Raw genomic sequence first — 12,311 nt, forward strand, 5'->3', positions numbered from 1 at the left:
ACAAACTGGTTGGATAGTTGAGACTAGCCATTAGATGGAGTTCAGCTTCAATTTGTTAGTGAATCTAAATTTGCCAGAGCATCTGATACTCCCCACCACCCAGATTAACAATGCTGCTTTCCAAAGGTGCCCTCTTTGCTCCTTCATCCAGAGTGGAGGCACTCTAACACAGGAGTTGTGGTACTGGTCAGATCACCAGGATAAAACGGGAGGGGGTCTAAAAAAAATTAATCAAATGCAGCCACCAGATCTGATGACTGGTAAGCTGCAATATATTACATTTTTGGTTTGGGGTTTAAAACGCCTTTAAAGGCCAGGATACGACCCAGAAGTTAGGGAGCAAATAATTTTTTCTAACTGAGTGCACTGTTGTTTGTAAATTAGTGGAATATTAAAGTGTATGCAAAGCCCATTATTTAGTCTTGGATAGAGTTTGACAGTGGTAAAACTGCATTGTTTTTATTGTTATTCCCCCTCCACCTGAGAGATCTGCCTCCTATATCTTTCCTAATGACCATTGTCTTCAGTACAAAAGGTAGGAAATCCACACAGGAACAGGCAGTGGGTAGAAATCTTTCCATGGGAACACCTGTTTAGGTGACAACTGCATGAGAGGGGATTTCCCCTTTCCCCTTGGAGAGTTTTCCTCTTAGTTCCCGTTCCATCTCTGGGACTAAAAAGTCCAGGGAAATCACTGTGACCTGACAGGGGTCTTAACCATACCTTACACTATCCAAAACAAAAAAAAAGTCTTGACTTTACTTACACTTTAATATTGTATTTGACTCAAATTACCCTAGGTTGAAGTTTGTTAGTACTGACCTTCTGGATGCCATATATAAAATATTTTTTTCTTTTTTTAGATCAGTTTATGTATAGCACAGTTGAAATATACAACTATATGTACTAATATCAGCAAAAAGACATTAGATGCTTAACAAGTTTTATAAGAGCAACTCACACAGAAACTTATGTATACTATGCAAGATTTAAATTTTTCTAATGAATAAAGCAATTACTATTGTAGCTGTATGAATGGTCTGATCAATATGTACTTTTCTACTCCCACACTCAAAAGAGATTCAGCTTCCTTCAGATTTTCTGAAGACTTTTGTCTTTAGACTTACCAAAACCATATAATATGAGGTCAAACCTAAACACTTTCAATTTGTATGCAATCTGGCAGGCCCTTGCACTACATAGAAAAGGTAAATATGAAGGAAATCTAACCACAAAAGTTGGATAGTGTGTATCCAGCTTAAGCAGCAGTATTGTTGAACCAACTAAAAATTATATGAATAGGTTTCCGTCTCACATCATATAGATACATGCATATTGGAGTCAACCTTGGAAAATGGTGAAAACGTTCTACCATGGATTGGATAGTAAGAGGAATCAAAGAGTTGTATAAAATTTATATTTATCACAGACTAACTTAAAACATATCAGGTGAGACTTCAGGAGCCTAATACGTACAGGAATAAAGGCAAAGGGGGGGGGGATGTGACTGAAACCTTTAAATATATTAAGAGTGTAAAATATGTGTAAGAACCTCTGCGCTGCTCTGGCCTCTCTAGATCTCTCAATAAAAAGATGTTCACACATCTGTTAAACCACCAATACAAAATTGTAACTCAATAAGTCAATATAGTGAAGCGCTTTTTCAAATAAAGTTACTGATTCCAATACTACCACACAATTAACATACTCTATGCAAACATGATAATAGTGCACATAATTCCAAACAGCTAAAGTTTGTTTATTTCAGTAATTCAATTTAAAAAGTGAAATTCATATATTTTATATAGATGTGTTACACACAGAGTGATATATTTCAAGCATTTCTTTCTTTTAATTTTGATGAATATGGCTTACAGCTAGTAAAAACCCAGAATTCAATATCTTAGAAAATTAGAATATTACATGGGACCAATAAAAAAATAAATAAAAAAAAGGATTTATAATACAGAAATGTTGGCTTACTGAAAAGTATGTCCATGTACAGTATAGTATGCACTTAATACTTGGTCGAGCTCCTTTGCATGAATTACTGCATCAATGCAGCATGCCATGGAGGCATTCATCTGTTGCGACTGGGCCCTGGAGTTCCACCACTGTAAGTCCGTTCCTCAGTCCTTTGTTTATTCATTCTGCCGTGTGGGGGGTGTGGCTGGCCGCTGAGGGGAGGCGGAGCTGAGCACAGGAGTCTGGAGAACCGCCTATCCTCTCCAGGGATTGAGAGAAGCCGTGTAGGGAGGAGGAGTAGGAGATAAAAAAAAAACAGTCAGCTGACCAGCTGACACCAATAGAGATAGGGGGAGGAGCTCTCCCCTCTGTAAGGATACCCCATGGAGGCACGTGTAGTGGATGCTGAGGGGGAATGGACTGACTGACAAGGTAAGTAACATATTGCTAGTGCAACTGATCCCATCCTCCACCACCTCTGCCTATTACTGATCCCCCCCCACCACAGATCTCATTCCTATTCCCCCATCACCTCTACAACAGATAGGAATGAGATCTGTGGTGGGGGGATCATTAAGAGGCAGAGGTGGAGGGGGGAGAATGACACCACCACTGTCACTACCCCCTCTCACCACCACTGCTGTCACTAATTCCACCCTCCTCACCACCACATCCGCTGTCACTAATCCCACCCCCTCACCACCACCGCTGTCACTAATTCCACCCCCCCTCACCACCACCGCTGTCACTAATTCCACCCTCCTCACTATCACCACCGCTGTCACTAATTCCACGCCCTCACCACCACCGCTGTCACTAATTCCACCCCGCTTACCACCACTGCTGTCACTAATTCCACCCCACTCACCACCACCGCTGTCATTAATTCCACCCCCCTCACCACCACCGCTTTCACTTATTCCACCCTCCTCACCACCACCACCGCTGTCACTAATTCCACCCCCCTCACCACCGCCACCCCTATCACTAATTCCATCCCCCTCACCACCACCGCTGTCACTAATCCCACCCCCTCACCACCGCCACCCCTGTCACTAATTCCACCCCACTCACCATCACCACTGTCACTAATTCCACCCCACTCACCACCACCGCTGTCACTAATCCCACCCCCCTACTACCACCACTGTCAGTAATCCCTCACCACCACGCTGTCACTTATCCCACCCCCTCACCACCATCACTGCCACATATCCTACCCCCTCACCACCACCGCTGTCACTAATTCCACCGCCCTTACCACCACCACTGTCACTAATTCCACCCTCCTTACCACCACCACCGCTGTCACTAATACCACCACCATTGTCACTAATTCCACCCCCTTCACCACCACCGCTGTCACTAATGCCACCCTCCTCACCACCACCACCACTGTCATTAATTCCACCCCCCTCACCACCACCACCACTGTCACTAATTCCACACCCCTCACAACCACCACTGTCACTAATTCCACACCCCTCACAACCACCACTGTCACTAATTCCACCCTCCTCATCACCACCAAAACTGTCACTAATTCCACCCCCCTCACTACCACCGCTGTCACTAATTCCACCCCCTTCACCACCACCGCTGTCACAAATTCCATCCTCCTCACCACCACCACCGTTGTCACTAATTCCACCCCCCTCACCACCGCCACCCCTGTCTCTAATTCCACTCGACAAAACAGTCAATGCTCTCACTAATTCCACCCCCCTCACCACCACCGCTGTCACTAATCCCACCCCCCTCACCACCACCACTGTCACTAATCCCACCCCACTCACCACCATCGCTGTCACTTATCCCACCCCACTCACCACCACCGCTGTCACTAATCCCACCCCCTCACCCCCGCTGCCACTGATCCTACCCCCTCACCACCACCGCTGTCACTAATTCCACCCCACTCACCACCACCACTGTCACTAATCCCGCCCCACTCACCACCACCGCTGTCACTAATTCCACCCCCCCTCACCACCACCATTGTCACTAATTTTACTCCCCTCACCACCACCGCTGTCAGTAATTCCACCCCCCTCACCACCACCGCTGTCACTAATTTCACTCCCCTCACCACCACCGATGTCACTAATTCCACTGCCCTCACCACCACCGCAGTCACTAATTCCACCCTCCTCACCACCACCGCTGTCACTAATTCCACCCTCCTCACCACCACCGCTGTCACTAATTCCACCCCCCTCACCACCACCCCTGGCACTAATTCCACCCTCTTCACCACCACCGCTGTCACTAATTCCACCCTTCTCACCACCACCGCTGTCACTTATTCCACCCTTCTCACCACCAACGCTGTCACTGATCGCATCCCACCCCCACCACCACCACCGTTGCCACTGTTCCCATCCCAACCCCCCACCACTACCACCACCAACCACTCATCCCATCCCCCCACCACTACCACCACCACTCATCCCATCCCACCACCGCTGCCACTGATTCCATCCCACCATCACCTCTGCAACTAATCCCATGCTATCTGCCCACCACTGCCACTCATCCCATCCTATCCCCCCACCACTACCACCACCACTGCCACTCATCCCATTCCATCTACCCCACCACTACTACTGCCACTGATCCCATCCCCCCCCCCCACAGCTGCCAATCATGCCATCTGTAGCGGTTGCCCCCATGGAAAGAGGGGTTTCGCCGCCAGAGATGTTCTCTTCCCCCTAGTGGGAGGGATGCTGTAGAGTGGAGCAGGAACCGCTCTTACCAGAGCTTGGGATTTAGCGATCCAAGCCGAAGGGAGATAGAGCTGGTATAGCCTTCTCCCACAAACATGAGGTGACACTCTATGTTGTGAGTCTAAGCAAGAACTGTTTATTAAATTCCAAGACATACAGTTTTACACATAGCTAGGGGGCACTCCCCTTAGCCTTGCCAAAAGGGGGGAAGGGGACAAGGACCAACCAATGAGAACTGAACATGTGTACATTGAAACAGGCTACAGATAACCTAATGCACACCCCCTGTGGAGAGATGTCTCCAGTCTAGACCATTGTCTGTGTCATGAATCCACACAATTAGACACAGAAACAGGAAGGGGGGGGGTATGGGGGGAGAAGGGCTGTAGCATTACATTACATTAACTCAATGCTATGAGTCATGCCATCTTCAGTTGTTCAGAGGATGAATAAAGGGAAAATAAAATGCAATAAAAGGGCAATGTCCCAAACTCATAGGAAAATGACACGAAGGGGTTTACAATCCAGGGACAGGGTGATCCGTCACACATAGTAATGGTTAGTACCGTCACATCTCTTCCCCCCAAAGGTAGACTAATCCAGGTACCAGACCTCCAACTGGTCTGTGCCTGAGTTAGTCGGGTAACAAGTCCCAAAGAGTCAATCCAGGGAGTTCCAAGTAAATCGGCCATGGCCCCCTCCTCCCAAACCAAAACCTATCCCATATGATCGCACCCCATCCAAACATTCAAGCGTCTGGACCTCAGAATGTAAGTAGGTCTCCGTGATGTGGGCCTGGGATCTGGACCGGCAGCAACGCTGAGGTCAAGTGGCCTAGGTTGTTCCCCAGTAAGACGTTGGTGGGGCGCTCCTGTATCAACCCCACATCAATCAGACCTGACCCAGCACCTCAATTCAAGTGGACCCTTGCAATGGGTATCCAGTGCACCCCTCCCCCTGCTACCCGTACCACTACTGAACCTCCAGTTCGGGCGGCATCTGGGACCAAATGTCGCTTGACCAAAGTGAGAGTGGCTCCCGTGTCTCAGAGACCTCGCACAGGCTTTCCGTTTAACTGGACAGATTGGCAATGGTGCTGTCGGTTCTCTGTAGCGGCTTTCACTGGGTTAGCTTCGTGAAGGGCACCCAATTGCTCCTCGGTGGGTTTGAATATTGGCATGACTGGGGGAGCCTCTGTGTGATAGTAGGGGACCGTTGTCTTTACTGGAGGGGGTGACCCTGGTCGGATCCATGCAGCTTGGTCCCTGCTCTGGGTACAGTCTCGTTGGTAGTGCCCAACCTGCTTGCACCTGTAGCACTGTACCCCACTGCGGGATTGGTATCTGCGTGCCTGTGAGTTGGAGGAGTCCCCCCCTCTCTGTGGTAGGGGTGGTCCAAGATTGGGAATCCGGGGCTTGAGCATTGGTCTGAGGCTAGGTTGTTGCTGCCTGTGGCCATGGTAGTAGTGGACGGATGTCCGTGCTGGGGAAGGTGGTCCTGCTCGAAGCCATGAATCGTGGTTCCTTCTCTGGTCACAGTTTCTCTGGTAGTGTCCGAACTGTTTGCACCGATGGCACTGTACCTGGCGTTGCTGTTGGAAGCATGGTGGTGGGCGATTACAGGTACCTGGGTTTCGGGTTGGTGCCACTGGTCCTGGAGCAGGTCTTATGGAGGGTTGCTCCGTTTTTCTGGAGTCAATATACTCATCAGCCAGACGAGCTGCTTCGGGTAAGGTGAGCGGTCTCCGATCCCGAATCCATACCTGTATCTCTCTGGCTGCAGGGTATTGAAAAAATGTTCCAATAGAAACAGCTGTAACACATCCTCTCCTGATATGGCTTAACAACCGGTAATCCAGAGGGAGGCTGTTCTGTAAAGACGGCAGGCCCACTCTGTGTAGGAATCCCCGCTGTGCTTTTTGGACTCCCGGAAACGTATCCTATACGCCTCGGGGGTGACTGAGTACCGGGCAAGCAAAGCCTCCTTGAGTGCTGGGTAGAGGTGAATCTCCTCATCAGTTATAGCTCTAAAGGCTTCGGCAGCTCTACCTGTTAACTTCCCAGCCAGGATGGTGACCCATTCGTCTGTGGGTACTTTGTGTAAGGCACATTGTCTTTCAAAGTCAGCTAAGTAGCCATCTATTTCCCCCTCCGATTCCCGGAAGCTCTTAAAGGCTGTGAAGGGTACCTTTTTCCGTTCTGTTAGGGCTGGAGCATTCTCCACAGTTGGGCTCACTGGTCTCTGGATCTCCGCCATGCGCAACTGGCATTGTAGTTTCTCCCAGTTCTCAGCGATAGCGGCGTTCATCACCTGGGAAATTATGTCTGCAGGGGGATTGGGTCCATACAACGCCAACCGCATACGCACAGTCCGCATCAACTCATCCTCCAGGTTTGGGGCTACTGCTTCAGTCACATCGTCGTTTCGGTCCATTTCAATCAGCTCTTCCAGTAGTTGCTTTTTGGTATGGTTATTTGTTGGTCGGCCACGGTTCTCCAACAAATCTTTCAAGGTTGACCTCTTCAAGTTTCCGTAGCGATTCTCCATCTGATCATTCCATTCTTGGAACCAGTTGTAGCATCTCCTCTAGGGGAAAAGAACCATCCCACCACTTGCCACCAGTTGTAGCGGTTGCCCCCATGGAAAGAGGGGTTTCGCCGCCAGAGATGTTCTCTTCCCCCTAGTGGGAGGGATACTGTAGAGTGGAGCAGGAACTGCTCTTACCAGAGCTAGGGATTTAGCGATCCAAGCCGAAGGGAGATAGAGCTGGTACAGCCTTCTCCCACAAACATGAGGTGACACTCTATGTTGTGAGTCTAAGCAAGAACTGTTTATTAAATTCCAAGACATACAGTTTTACACACAGCTAAGGGGCACTCCCCTTAGCCTTGCCAAAAGGGAGGAAGGGGACAAGGACCAACCAATGAGAACTGAACATTTGTACTTTAAAACAGGCTACAGATAACCTAATGCACACCCCCTGCGGAGAGATGTCTCCAGTCCAGACCATTGTCTGTGTCATGAATCCACACAATTAGACACAGAAACAGGAAGGAGGGGGGTATGGGGGGAGAAGGGCTGTAGCATTACATTACATTAACTCAATGCCATGAGTCATGCCATCTTCAGTTGTTCAGAGGATGAATAAAGGGGAAATAAAATGCAATAAAAGGGCAATGTCCCAAACTCATAGGAAAATGACACGAAGGGGTTTACAATCCAGGGACAAGGTGATCCGTCACACATAGTGACGGTTAGTACTGTCACACCATCCCTTTACCGCTGCCACTTATTCCATTCCCCCCATTACCGCTGCCACTCATCCCATTGCATCCTCTCATCACTACCACCACCGCTGCGACTCATTCCAACCCTATGCTCCAGGGGGTCCATGTCTCACCCCTGTACACCTGGATAGAAGGGGCGGCAGGGGCGGCATATAGAGGAACCAATCCCCCCTCTGCTGCAGGAAGAAAATGTAGGGGATCAGTTCCTCTATATGCCGCCGCCGCCCCTTCTATCCAGGTGTACAAGTGTGACGCATGGGGCTTGGTCGTCCCAGGGGTCAAGGGGGCCCTTCATGGTTTCTTGCACCGGGGCCCTGAAGGTTCTAGTTACGCCTCTGGCCTGTGACACTGCTGAGGTGTTATGAAAGCCCAGGTGGCTGTGACAGCAGCCTTCGGCTCATTTGCATTGTTGGGTCTGGTGTTTCTCATCTTCCTCTTGACAATACCTCACAGATTCTCTATGGGTTTTAGGTCAGGTGAGTTTGCTGGCCAATCAAGCACAGTGATATCATGATCATTAAACAAGGTATTGGTACTTTTGGCAGTGTGGGCAGGTGCCAAGTCCTACTGGAAAATTAAATCAGCATCTCCATAAGCTGGTTAGCAGAGGGAAGCATGAAGTGCTGTAGAATTTCCTGCTAGAGGGCTGCGCTGACTTTGGACTTGATAAAAAAAAAAACAGTGGATCAACACCAGCAGATGACATGGCTCTCCAAATGATCACAGACTGTGAAAAATTTTGATTTCATTTGGAAATCAAGGTCCCAGAGTCTGGAGGAAGAGTGGAGAGGCACATAATCCAAGTTGCATGAGGTCCAGGGTGAAGTATACACAGTCAGTGATGATTTGGGGAGCCATGTCCTCTGCTGGTGTTGGTCCACTGGGTTTTATCAAGTGCAAAGTCAACGCAGCCCTCTACCAGGAAATTCTAGAGGGCTTCTGTATTAAAAACCCTTTTTTTGGTCTTATGTAATATTCTAATTTTCTGAGATACTGAATTTTGGGTTTTCACTAGCTGTAAGCCATAATCATCAAAATTCAAAGAAAGAAATGCTTGAAATATATCACTTGGTGTGTAATGCATCTATATAAAATATATACCGTAAGTTTCACTTTTTGAATATATATATACACACACACACACACACAGTATCTTACAAAAGTGAGTACACCCCTCACATTTTTGTAAATATTTTAATATACCTTTTCATGTGACAACACTGAAGAAATGACACTTTGCTACAATGTAAAGTAGTGAGTGTACAGCTTGTATAACAGTGTAAATTTTCTGTCCACTCAAAATAATTAAACATACAGCCATTATTGTCTAAACTGCTGGCAACAAAAGTGAGTACACCCCTAAGTGAAAATGTCCAAATTGGGCCCAAAGTGTCAATATTTTGTGTGACCACCATTATTTTCCAGCACTTAACCCCCTTGAACATAGAGTTCACCAGAGCTTCACAGGTTGCCAATGGAGTCCTCTTCCACTCCTCCATTACGACATCACGGAGCTGGTGGATAGAAACAAAAATTTACCATAATAGATGGCCCATACCCCTAATCACATAATTGTATAAAAAAAAAGAGAGAGAAAGATGGGGCTTTGAAAAAGGCCAGTGGGAAGGGGAGGATCACAACTCTAACACAATGGTTGCATAAAATACATGTTTATTAAATCAGAAAGGATAAAATCACATAGATATATAATAAAAAGAACACACAAGAAAAAACGCATGTGTAGAAATATACTCTCACTTGGGAGTGCCGATACTAATGTATCAATAGATGGTAGTGGTCTCTATAATTGCATGGTCTAGGGGTCCTCAGCAAGCCGATGCGTTTCGCAGCAAGGCTTCCTCAGGGCCAGAGACCAAAACAGACTGATATTTCCCACTGCATCAAAGACCAGATGGACCACATGTGCTGAAATGCAGACACCAGAGGCCAATAGATGGAAGCAGCTCCAGACTGGAATAGCTACACCGATATGAACTATAACATTCCATTTATTCTTTGGATATCAATAGCTAGCATACAGCTTAGTATATTCATATTATGGGGACATCACTCTCACATTCTGTAGCGATGAGAAGTCAGCCTTAGCATAGTAGACTGTCCCAAAACAAATCCAGGGTACTTTATAAGACATGTATCATGGGTAAACCCCACTTAGCCATAGAAGTGGGGCTATCCTTCACTCTACCAGCACTGCATGGGCCTGCCTGAAGCTGGTGGATGTTAGAGACCTTGCGTTCATCCACCTTCCATTTGAGGATACCCCACAGATGGTCACTAGGGTTTAGGTCTGGAGACATGCTTGGCCAGTCCATCACCTTTACCCTTAGCTTCTTTAGCAAGGCAGTGGTCATCTTGGAGGTGTGTTTGGAGTCGTTATTATGTTGGAATATTAACCTGCAGCCCAGTCCCTGAAGTGAGGGGATCATGCTCTGCTTCAGTATGTCCCAGCACATGTTGGCATTGATGGTTCCCTCAAAGAACTGTAGCTTCCCAGTGCAGTTCCAGACCATGACACTCCCACCACCATGCTTGACTGTAGGCAAGACACACTTGTCTTTGTACTCCTCACCTCCCACCACACACGCTTGACACCATCTGAACCCAATAAGTTTATCTTGGTCTCATCAGACCACAGTACATGGTTCCAGTAATCTATGTCCTTAGTCTACTTGTCTTCGGCAAACTGTTTGCAGGCTTTCTTTTGCATCGCCTTTGGAAACTATTTCCTTCTGGAACGACAACGATGCAGACCAATTTGATGTAGTGTATGGTATATGGTCTGAGCACTCTCAGGCTGACCCCCACCCCTTTAACCTCTGCAGCAATGCTGGCAGCACTCATACGTCTATTTCCCCAAAGACAACCTCTGGATATGACACTGGACACTTGCACTCAACTTCTTTGGTCGACCAAAGCGAGGCCTGTTCTGAGTGGAACCTGTCCTGGTAAACCGATGTATGGTCTTGGTTACCGCGCTGCAGTTCAGTTTCAGGGTCTCAGCAATCTTTTTATAGCCTGGGCCATCCTAATGTAGAACAACAATTATTTTTTTTCAGATCCTCAGAGAGTTCTTTCCAATGAGGTGCCAGTATGAGGGAGAGAGAGCGATAACACCAAAATTAACACACCTGCTCCCCATTCATACCTGAGACCTTGTAACACTAACGAGTCACATGACATCCGGGAGGGCAAATGGCTAATTGGGCCCAATTTGGACATTTTCACGTAGGGTATACTCACTTTTTTTAGACATTAATGGCTGTGTGTTGAGTTATGAGGGGACAGCAAATTTACACTATTATACAAGCTGTACACTCACTACTTTACATTGTAGCAAAGTGTCATTTCTTCAGTGTTGTCACATGAAAAGATACAATAAAATATTATATATATATATATATATATATATATATATACACATACACACACACACACACACACACACACACACACACACAGGTATATATTGAGTTGGCCCACCCTTTGCAGCTATAACAGCTTCAACTCTTCTGGGAAGGCTGTCCACAAGGTTTGTGTCTATGGGAATGTTTGACCATTCTTCCGGAAGTGCATTTTTTTTTCCCAAGAAAATAAACTTTTATTGAGCACATAAATGATTCCAAAGTGCAAACAGTAACAGAAGAAGGTACAAAGTATAACTGGTATACAAGATATACAACCAATGCAGAAAGGTTCAAAATATCGATCAATACATACAGGCAGGGCACAGGTACCAAAAAGTGCGATAGTAGTAGAGTGAACACATTGCAAATATCGTGGCTCAATCACATCAAAACTGTTGAGGTAACCATAACACTTACAGGTAGGTAAACACAATGTGTAGGATCAGGAGTAGTAAACTAACAAACAAAGAAACTAAGGGTGGGAAAGGGAAGGGGAAGACAGCACCACTGGAGAGCAAAGTAAAACAGAACATATCACAAGCAATAGATACACCGTACTTATCCCATCAAGAGCCTTTCCATCACCAGCTGGGGTGGGGCCCGGGTAGGATCATCCAACCATGGTTGCCACAAGGAGGAAAACTTTTTATGTGCCCTATGATGCTGGTAGGTAACTTTTTCTCTAATCAACAAATTATTAACTTGTTCAATCCATTGCGCCGTCGTTTGGACCCTGGAGGTAATCCAATATCTACCAATCAGCTTGCGCGCCACATAGAGCAGTCTAAGGACCGCCGTATGGGCATGAGGGGTTAACGTTTCATCCTCCAGCGCCCCAAGTAGACACACAATCGGATCTCTGGCCAATGTAAAATGATAAACTCTGGATATAGAGTCAATAACCTCGC

This window comes from Pelophylax lessonae (assembly GCF_965119305.1).
Source record: "Pelophylax lessonae genome assembly, chromosome: 3".
NCBI classification, from domain to species: Eukaryota; Metazoa; Chordata; class Amphibia; order Anura; family Ranidae; genus Pelophylax; species Pelophylax lessonae.